The following is a 10,892-nucleotide window of genomic DNA, read 5'->3' on the forward strand; positions in this document are numbered from 1 at the left end:
GTCTTTGGATGACCAAAATTTCATGAGTGCCTTTTTCTTTACCTCTTCAACAATTAAGTTCAAATGATTAATTCAGAGGCTGAGACTGGCTTACAGTCAGTAAAAAACCCCAAACAAACATGGCAAAGTGGGGACAGGAGAAAAATATGAGTTTTGACTTTTTTTTAATGATGGGCCTATTGCTCGTGTACTAATAGCCTACTTGTGAATTCCAGCTTTTCAGAACAAGTTTCTTTAGTGTTATATTCAGTTTCCTTTGTTTTCTTTCCTGTCATTTGGATTCAGGTGTTGGAATGGTGGACCAATGGAAGTTTTCTTGGGTCATCACTATACATATGCCATTTAATTTGCAGGATTTTAGGGATCAAAGATGGGGCTTCTCTGGTGGCTCAGCAGTAAAAGAACCCACCTGCCAATGCAGGAGACACAGGTTCAATCTCTGGGTTGGGAAGATCCCCTGAAGAAGGAAATGGTAACCCACTCCAGTATTCTTGCCTGGGAAATCTCATGGACAGAGGAGCCTGGTGGGCTATAGTCCATGGGGTAACAAAGAGTCAGACACGACTACCTGACTAAACAACAGCAAAGGAAACAAAGATGGGGAAGGTGTTGTGATACACATTAGTCTTAAGTCTTTCCTTTGTCTCCTTAACTGAGGAAGTCATGTTACCTAGGCCAGTAATGTATCTGTCTTCATGATCATGTTTATAATCTCATTTCCGTGTTCTTAGCTATTTCTCTAATATTTTTCAGCCAAGTGCAATTAGTTTCAGCTCCTCTAAGTTGAATTCAATCAAAGTGGAATGGGTCCTGCAGAGGCAAGAGAATTGAGGATCTGTTTCAACTGTGACTTAGAGAATCATGCATGTTACTCTTTAGGCTATTAGTGAATTGGGCATGCAAGGCTCATCTGGAAACCTGAAGCCAAATTTTCTTTGGAGATTATGTTTTGTTTGGGTGCTCAGTCATGTCCGACTCTTTGCGGCCACATCAACTGTAGCCCACCAGGCTTCTCTGTCCATGGGATTCTCCAGGCGAGAATACTGGAGTGGGTTGCCATTTCTTTCTCCAGGGGATCTTCTTGACCCAGGGATCGAACTCAAATCTCTGGTGTCTCCTGCACTGGCAGGCGGATTCTTTACCACTAGCACCACCTGGCAAGCCCTTTCTTTGAAAAAGCCATCATAATATCAGAGAGAGGAGTGACAGGGAAGAAACAATAACTTAGGCTCATATTCCCCTGTTGTCTGTGCAATGAAACAGGCCTGGGAAACATTAAACCATACCCTCTGCCTTAAGCTGGACAAGGGAACTTTGTCATTAATGGTTGAAGGAATTCATCGAGCAATGTGAGATGGTTTCTGACTTTGTGTCAGAAATCTGCTACACAGCAGATGCTCAAAAGCTTTGTGTTTACTTATTAATCCATTAAGAAATGTAGTTCCTTCCAAGTAAAACATGACCATAGATTCTCCATGTTCAGAATGGAAGTCCAACAGCCTTCTGTTGCAATACTTCATTTTTCTCTAAATAACTGCACAAGGCCAGATATCACAGGCATTACATCCATTCAGACAAGACAGCAGAAACATTTTGTCACTCTCTGTATTTTAATTTTTATTACAGATGCCAATACCCATCACCAACCCCTATTTTAGTTTCAGAATTAAGGAGCAAGTCAGTTAAGGCTTTTAGTCTCTGTAGATAGGAATTTTCTTTGGTTTTAATCCTAGGAAGAGAGTTCACATCACTTATGCCCACTTGGATCCAATATACAGTTTTCTCTCACAAGTCTTTTTATCATTGACCATGTTGCCTCTATTTTTAAAGATTTGTTCCTGACCTAATTTATTCATCCACTGAAATAAGATTATGAGCTAAATTTATTTTTTCTTATTACATTAGTCTCCTCCCTTTCTACTCTCAATGTAGGGACTATGATGAAAGCAATGCCTTGGCTTATTTCAAATCCAAGGCTGAACCTTCTCAGTCATTTTTCTAGTGGATATTTCCAAGAATCATGGTCAAAGTAAGAGAAAATATTAAATCTAACCTAGATAGCATATTCAAAAGCAGAGACATTACTTTGCCAACAAAGGTTCGTCTAGTCAAGGCTATGGTTTTTCCTGTGGTCACGTATGGATGTGAGAGTTGGACTGTGAAGAAGGCTGAGCCCCGAAGAATGGATGCTTTTGAACTGTGGTGTTGGAGAAGACGCTTGAGAGTCCCTTGGACTGCAAGGAGATCCAACCAGTCCATTCTAAAGGAGATCAGCCCTGGGATTTCTTTGGAAGGAATGATGCTAAAGCTGAAACTCCAGTACTTTGGCCACATCATGCGAAGAATTGACTCATTGGAAAAGACTCTGATGCTGGGAGGGATTGGGGGCAAGAGGAGAAGGGGACGATAGAGGATGAGATGGCTGGATGGCATCACTGACTCGATGGACGTGAGTCTGAGTGAACTCCGGGAGTTGGTGATGGACAGGGAGGCCTGGCGTGCTGCGATTCATGGGGTCTCAAAGAGTCAGACACGACTGAGCGACTGATCTGATCTGATCTGATGATGCTGTTTCCTTGCATGTTAAAAAAAACATGTTAAATTTCATATACTAGTTTTATCCTAAGATTTTTCACACAGTGTGCATTCTGAGGAACAAGCATGGAATCTTATAATCAACACAGAAAGTTATTTAGCTATAAATAGGGTTTCTCAGGATAAATTCTCAGACATTTAATAAAGACCATGTGATACCCAAAGGCCTTTTCGATATTACCATGATTTTAGAAATTCTATTTCCTATGAATTTTCTGATGTTGAACAAGGTATGTTGAAACTTTCCTCATAAAAGTTTTTTCACACTGATCACAAGCAAAAGGTTTCACTTCTAAGTGAGTTACTTTATGAATTCTAAGAACAGATGCAACTCTGAAGGTCTTGCCACACTGGGCACATCTATGTGGCTTTTCTCCAGTATGAATTCTTGCATGCTGGATAAGCTTAAAGTTACTGATAAAATTATGTCCACACACTTGACAATGAAAAGGCTTCTCTCCAGTGTGGATTTTTTTATGCCGCTTCAAGACCTCTTCTTGGCTAAAGGTCTTTTCACATACACCACATTTGAAGGGCTTCTCTCCACTGTGAGTTCTCTGATGTCTCCTAAAGTGTGAGTAAAACTTTAAGGACTTTTCACAGGTGTCACATTTGTTTGCTGTTGACTGAGTATGTGTAGCCCAATCAGTACGCGTTGCCCGGGGAGTTGCCTGGTGTTCCATAAGCTTTGAATGACTGTCAAAGATGTCTTCACATCTGCTACATTCAAAGCTTTGCCCTAGAGTATGAGTTTCTTTATGTCGTTGCATGGTTGACTTTTGGCTAAAGGCCTTTCCACACGTATCACACTGAAAGGGTTTCTCTCCAGTGTGAACTCTGATGCTGAATAAGGAGTGAATAAAAATTAAAGGCCTTGTAACATGCATCACATTTGTATCGTTTTGATCCCGTATGCTTTTTCTGATGCTGCATAAACCTTAAAGCTCTAGTAGAAGTATTGCCACAGTTATGACATTCAAAGAGTTGCTCTAAAGCATGAATGCTTTGGTGAGTAGTAAATGGATGTCTAAAGGTCTTTGCCTGCCCGTCATATTCATATGATTTCTCTACTGTATGAATTTCCTTATGTTGAATTAAGAGTGAGAGATGCCTGAATGCTGTTCCCCAGTTATCACACTCATGGCTTTGTCTTAGTGTGTAAAATCTTTGCTGTGCACTCGAGTGTGAGCTCTGTCGGAAGGCACCCATGGATTCATGAAGTTCAGGAGAAAAAGTTGGTTGGCAGGCTAATGGGAAGACAAAAAGAAAATGAAATTAGACTCTCACAACACAGTATAAATCACAAGCTGTTTGTGCATGTGTCAGGGAATAGAAAGATACAGTGGCAATATGTGATTGGAAGGTGGCAGATTGGGAAGTGGCGAAGAGTAAGTGCAGCTGTGCATTTCAAAGGTTATTATTTAAAAGCAGTATCAGGAGACTTCCCTAATGGTCCAGTGGGTTAAGACTCTGTGCTTCCAATGCTGGGCGGGGTACAGGTTCAATCCCCAATCGGAGAACTCAGATCTCTTATTTGGCATGGCCAAATAAATAAATAAAGTTTAAAAAAATAAAAGCAACGTCAGTATTTTTAAAAATAAGGCACTGACATAGTTTGAACGGAATAATTTCTCTAAGAATTGCCTATTAAATGGTACCCTAAGAAGTTACCCTCAGTAGACATAGGGTTTTACACCTATGTTTTTCTTTTAGCCATAGATTTTGATGAGTTAATGTGTGCGGGCATGTTCCATCACTCAGTCGTGTCCAACTCTTTGTGACCCCATGGACTGTAGCCCAGCAGGCTCCTCTGTCCATGGAATTTCCTAGGCAAGAATACTGGAGTGGGTTGCCATTTCCTCCTCCAGGGGATCATCCTGACCCAGGGATTGAACTTGAGTCTCCTGCATTAGCAGGCAGATTCTTTACCATTGAGCCACCTGAGAAGCCCGAGTTAATATGTGGCTCAATATAAGTAGTATACTCATTTGAATGCTTCTTGAATACTAAGAGTGCCATACTAGATTTATCCATCGATTTTATTACAAGGAATTTGCGTTGTACCCATTTGTTAATGTAAAGAGTGGTCCATTAACTTGTGTATAGACCTCTGTGAATTTAATCACCAGTATGTGTGTCTGTGCTTAGTCGCTCAGTCATGTCCAACTCTTTGCAACCCCATGGACTGTAGCCTGCCAGGCTCCTCTGTCCATGGGGATTCTCCAGGCAAGAATACTGGGGTGGATTACCATGGCCTCATCTAGGGGATCTTCCCAATGCAGGGATCGAGCCCAGGTCTCCTGCATACTATGTTTAAAGTCACAGAATTACTCTTTCAAAGAGGAATCTCAATTATGTATGTTCCACATGTTAAAGCATAAAACTCAAGTAAGTTGCCAGTTCGAATTCTGAACTCTAGTACATATATGAATCATTGCTATCACTTTCTATAGCCCTGGGTTCTACCGGTATTTTATATTTTTGCTAATCAGATACTTAGTTTTATCACTGATCTTTTTATTTCCAGGAGATAGTGAAGGACAGGGAAGCCTGGTGTGCTGCAGTCCATGGGGTCACAAAGAGTCGGACACGACTTAGTGACTGAACTAAGGTTCATTTTGAAGGTTATTATTTATTAGATAACTAAGGTTATCTAATAACCTTAGATATTTGGGTTTTGCTTTATGAGATAAAACAAATTACAAAAGTATAAAGTAAATATAAAACTCTCTACCACCGAGGCATGGCCCAGATGGCAGAGTAGGAGGACCCTGAGTTCACTTCCTCCCATGAGCACACCAAAATTACAATTGTTTAAAGAGCAACTATTGATGAGAAAGATCAGAAGACTAGCAGAAAAGATCTTCTAAAAGATTTCAAGAAGGAGCCACAACTAGATGGGTAGGAAGGGCAGGGACATGGTATAGTCAAGACTCGTACTTAAAAAATGAAAGAATGTTTTGACCAACCCAATACTTCAGTTCCAAATGAGTGGTGAGATTAGAGTCATTTCTTACATTTTCTTTTTTGAAACTTTGTAGGTTGAACCTTTTGAAAATATATTTCAGGAAAAGAATATTTTCTCATATTTTACATAAATGATCCCAACTCAGATTTTGCTATCTTGCAATCATGTTTATACTTTGACTATTGATGGGAAGCTTATTAAGGTCACCTTGAGGGAACAGTTTTTAACCCAGGAAATAAATACCTAGATATTATTTAGAATTCAATGAATGATTCTCAGATCATTAAAATTTTTTTCAACATTTTTACTATATCTGATTCTCTTATGTTTAACTTACTTCTAGGTTCCCAGCCCACATTACAAACTGATCACAGCTTATCTACATTTGATCATTTCTTTCCTATTCTTTGAACCTAGTTAAGATGCAAAATAAAAATATCCCCCTGCCATATTTTCCCCTTAATTTTTTGGAATTAATGGACAGTTATTTCTTCCAAAATTCTTTAAACTTTAAGAGGAAATTATATTTTACTGTCTCTGAACTCTGTATTGGACCTACATTCTACCTGATTAGAAATCCTGCTCGCTTCTACATTGTTTTTTTTATTTTATTTTTGGCTGTGCTGCATCTTTCTTGCTGCACACGGGCTTTCTCTAGTTGCAGCGAGCAAGGCCTTCTCATTGCAGTGGCTTCTCCTGTTGCAGACCATGGCTCCAGAAGCTGTGGTGCAGGAGCTTAATTACCCCGATGCCTGTGGGATCTTCCCGGACCAGGGATCAAACCCGTGTTCCCCGTATTGGCAGGTAGGTGCTTAACCACTGGACTCCCAGGGAAGTCCTCCACATTGATATTTATGATCATAGCTTGTCTCCTCCATTTGACATAAACTTCTTGTTAACTTATGAAGTTTTAGTCTCCAGTTTTCTTACTGCATTACCACAAACATTTTTTTAAAACTCCTCCACAACCATTTGTTAAAATATTTGTGATACTTGTGATTTGGTGGATTTTGGATTATCCTTCTCTCCTTCATTTTTGCCCACTGAAACTGTTATCCAGTTGAGCAATTCATGTATCTGTTCTTTCAGTCAAATACAAATGTTAAAAATGAAAAAAAATCAACGTCTAAGGAGGTCTTGGATATGATGGTCCATCACCCATCACTTAGTCCTGAGTCCTAATGCTCTTTCATGATTAAGTCACTGCTCGTTCCACCTGTTGAGAGATAGGCTGCCTATGGCTCACAGCTGAGTAAACTTTTGGACCACTGTGCTTGAATGAAGATGGCCGCCTCACCCGAAGTTACACTCCTCCTGTAAGTGTAAGGGGTGCAAAAGTCCACCTTCTCTGCCTCAAATCAGAACCACTCTGAAGGGCCATCTGAGGTTCACAAGTCCCTGTAGGATTGGATATGAAGCCTGAGTTGCAGTAGCACAGTAGTTCAGTTTCTCCCTTGGCTCAATCTAGTTTCCCCTCTTCACAGATGTGTTCCCAAAAGAACTCCAAAACCTCCTGCATGCAAATCTCAGATATCAGAGTCTATTTTTCCCAGATCCTGACTTATGTCAAAGGTCTGAGGGATGGGATGGGGAGGGAGGTGGGAGGGGGGGTTCAGGATGGGGAACACATGTACATCCATGGCTGATTCATGTCAATGTATGGCAGAAACCACTACAATATTGTAAAGTAATTAGCCAATTAAAATAAATTAATTTTAAATATATATATACACATAGACAGGTAAGAGTATTTGCCTCTTTAAAGAGAGAGAGATGACAAGGGCTCTAGAAAAATAGTGATGGGATAAAAAGATCCACTAGATTATTCTTTTCTGTCCTATATGGGAACCTGTGCACAGAGTTCATCTGTCATCACCTCAGGGACCCAGGTTACTCTGACAAGTTGGGGTGGGAATTGTGATGACTTTCACCTTGCTCACTGCATGTCAATTACCTGTGCATGGATCATCTGTTTCCTCTCTTTTCAGCATCCAGGGATCACTTTCTTGCTTCAAAGATGACATTGCTCTTGCTTTAAAAGCCCATTGCCCTGCATATAGGGAAGCAAAATGATCTTTTCAGTGCTTTAACTGCCAGAGAATTTAAACCCAATCTTTTGGCCATAAGCGAGATGTCTACAGGTCTCAGTTTGCTTTAGTTATCCCAGCATAATTTGTAACATTCTCTTTCACTTCCAACACCACTTAGGATGGAAGAGAAGTTATATATTGATACCTGGTAAGGAAAGAGATCTCCAAGGAAGCCTGGAAGCAGCATTCTTTCACAGTTCAGTCCATAAACCACCTGTGCTTTTTTTTTTTTTTTTACCAGTGCTTTAAAAGGAGCTCTACCGGTGATCTGGGGTCCACAAGAGCCTTAGGACAGTTGTCTTTGAGAAACGTATGAAGATTTGAGGAAATTGGGTGCCTGAAGCTTGAGTGTTTGAAGCATGAATGTGCTCATTTCTCCCTTCAGAAAGCTCTTAATTTAAGGAACTTAGGTCAGCACTTCGAGTTCTATAGATATCAGTAAAATAGCAAGAAAAAGCCTCAAAATAGGCAGCTTATCAACTGAGAAAATGTATTCTTACCCAAAGTCATCGTATGTTCGTGGTTGTCCAACATCACCTTCTTGTACAGGTTTTTTTGATCAGTGTTTAAGCATTCCCACTGCTCCCAAGAGAAGTCAGCAAACACATCTTTAAATTTTACTGACCTCTGAAAAAACAAGTACTTTGATTCTCCAACTGCCCATATAGCCGAATAGTTCTACAGAAATACTAGTCTTAATATTTGAGATATAAAAAGTAGGAGGCTGTATGTGAGTCTAAACTTGATACCATGGTGGATTCAGGGGGTAAAGAATATTGTCAATATCAGGAACAAAAGAGGGGCCATCCCTGCAGACCCTCCAGAGATCAAAAGGATCATAAGGGAATAGTATGAACAATTCTACATACATACATTAGACAACTTAAATGGTTCAGTACTTCAAAAAGCACAAACTTTTATAGCCCACCCAATATGAAATAGATCATTTGAACAGGGCAGGAGGAGAAGAGGGTGACAGAGGATGAGATGGTTGGATGGCATCATCAATTCAATGGACATGAGTTTGAGCAAACTCCAGGAGATAGTGAAGGACAGGGAAGCCTGGGTGCTGCAGTCTATGGGTTTGCAGAGTCGGACATGACTGAGCAACTGAACAACAAGAGTAAGGAAACTGAATTCATAATTCAGATTTTGAGATAATAAATAATTTATAAAATTTTTAAATGGTTAAAGTACATCTTCTGAGACCCCTTGGTTAGTACCTCCTTGAGTACTTTGTTGAATAAATATGTGAATATTGGACTAGAGGAGAAGGCAAGGGAAGAAACCCTCTGCTTTCTGACTAGTTTCAGATGTGGAAATCATGCCACTAGATGTGGCCTCTTAGTATGAAATTCTAGAAAACCTAATGTGTAAAGCTAATGTGTTAGGAGCTGAATATCGGCATTTCAGAAAAGGAGACAAGAAGTGAACTCACCTGAGTCATCACTTGGGACATGATTTTTAAAAATGAAAGCGTCATTTTATCCTCCCCCTTCTCTTATAGTTTTCTCACTAGCAAAGAGCAGAACTCTGAGAAACCACACCTTGGAACCAAAAACAGAATCATGAGAGTCCACGACCCTTTCCCCAGCACAGCACACAGAGGGGAAACTGCAACAGCCTCCCCAGCTCTGACCCTCACCCCCTCTTCATCAGCCCTCAGGGACGCCCCACAAGGCTGCCTTGGAAGCCAGGAGTTAGGGTAGAGCAGGCTGCTCTAATGATTTACCATCTAGAACCATCCTCACCAAATCTGCCTTGAAGAAAACCAAGCTGCTACTCCCAACAGAGAGGGAGGGAGTGATCACTCTTTCTTAGAACTGGAAATCCAGCTGCTGTGGCAAACCACGCCCTCTCCCCTCCACCTGCTTATATGGAGCTCAGATAAACACACCCAGGATCTTCTGGTTCCTCAATCAGGGCCGGTCACTTGCCTGCGTATCTCCCAGCCTTCTGGCTTAGAGTGTGGTGAGGAGAGGCGAGTGAAAGCTGTGATTCTCAGACTTGAGCTTGCACCAGCCTCCCTTGGAGGGCTTGTTAAAAAAACATCAACTGCTAGTCCCCTCGCCAGACTTTCCGAATCAGTAGGTCTAGGACCATGCATAATGTTAGTGACAGAATTAAAACTAGAAATTGAGAGGAAGCCCCTGCCAGTGCTTTTAGGTGAAATAAACGAATTTGTAGAAAAACATCAATTACCAAAACTGACAACAGAAGAAATGGAAAATTTATGTAACTTTGAACTATATTAAATTATTTTTTGAGATTGAATCCATAATTGAAAATTTAGGGGTCCAGATGTCATCACTGATTAATTCTACCAAATACATAAAGAAGAAGTAACCCAATCTTTCTGAAATTGTTTTAGAGACTAGTAAAAGAGAAGACATTCCCCAACTTATTCTATTTGCTAGCATAACCTTGATATCAAAACCAAAGAAGGGGCTTCCCTGATGGCTCAGTGGTAAGGAATCTGCCTGCCAATGCAGGGGACATGGGTTCAATCCCTGGTCTGGGAAGATCCCACATACCTTGGAACAACTAAACCCCTGCACCGCAACTACTGAGCCAGTGCTCCAGAGCCCACAACTTCTGCGCCCACAAACCACAACTACTGAAGCCCATGCACCTAGAGGCCATGCTTCTCAACAGGAACCACTGCCATGAGAAGCCTGTGCACCAAAACTAGAGAGTAGCCCCCACTCTCCACAACTCGAGAAAAGCCTGGGCAGCAATGAAGACTCAGCACAGCCCTAAACAGATAAATCTTTAAAAAAAAAAAAGTATGAAATTAAAAATAAATCTCATTCTTGAATAAGAGTTATAAATAAAATATTAGCAAATGAAATTGGGCAGTAGTTTTCCAGTTTTATTGAGATGGAAACTACACAGCACTGTGTAAGCTTAAGGTGTACCGCATAGGACCTGACTCACATACAATGTGAAATGACTACCACGCAAGTTTATCCATCATCTCATATAAGTAGCAAAAAAAGCAGTATTTTTACAAGGTAAAATATCTTAACCAAGTTGGATTTAGTCTAGGAATGCAATATTTGTTTCACTCTTAAACAAGAGTTAAGAGGTGAGTTATATTAGCAAGATAAAGGTCTATCAATAATATAGAAAATAATATAGAAAATGCATCTGTTAAAACTCAAAATCTACTCATTATTTTAAATATATGATTTTCAAAATCCTTAGCAAACTAGGAACAGAAAGAATTCCCTGTGATT

At 40.3% G+C, this 10,892-nt stretch overlaps 1 long non-coding RNA gene across 2 annotated transcripts; it reads right to left on the minus strand.

Moving 5' to 3' along the window:
• Positions 1 to 2,523: 2,523 nt before the first annotated feature.
• Positions 2,524 to 9,530, minus strand: LOC123329143. 2 transcript variants are annotated; one of them, XR_006544341.2, is made up of 5 exons: positions 9,405 to 9,530; positions 9,092 to 9,200; positions 8,154 to 8,280; positions 7,518 to 7,613; positions 2,524 to 3,842 (listed from the first exon to the last, which is right to left on the minus strand). It is a non-coding gene; the product is annotated as an uncharacterized LOC123329143 (long non-coding RNA). The 2 variants fall into 2 exon arrangements; XR_006544342.2 differs by having other exon boundaries at positions 9,386 to 9,515.
• Positions 9,531 to 10,892: the final 1,362 nt, after the last annotated feature.

This window comes from Bubalus bubalis, chromosome 14, assembly GCF_019923935.1.
Source record: "Bubalus bubalis isolate 160015118507 breed Murrah chromosome 14, NDDB_SH_1, whole genome shotgun sequence".
Classification (NCBI taxonomy): domain Eukaryota; kingdom Metazoa; phylum Chordata; class Mammalia; order Artiodactyla; family Bovidae; genus Bubalus; species Bubalus bubalis.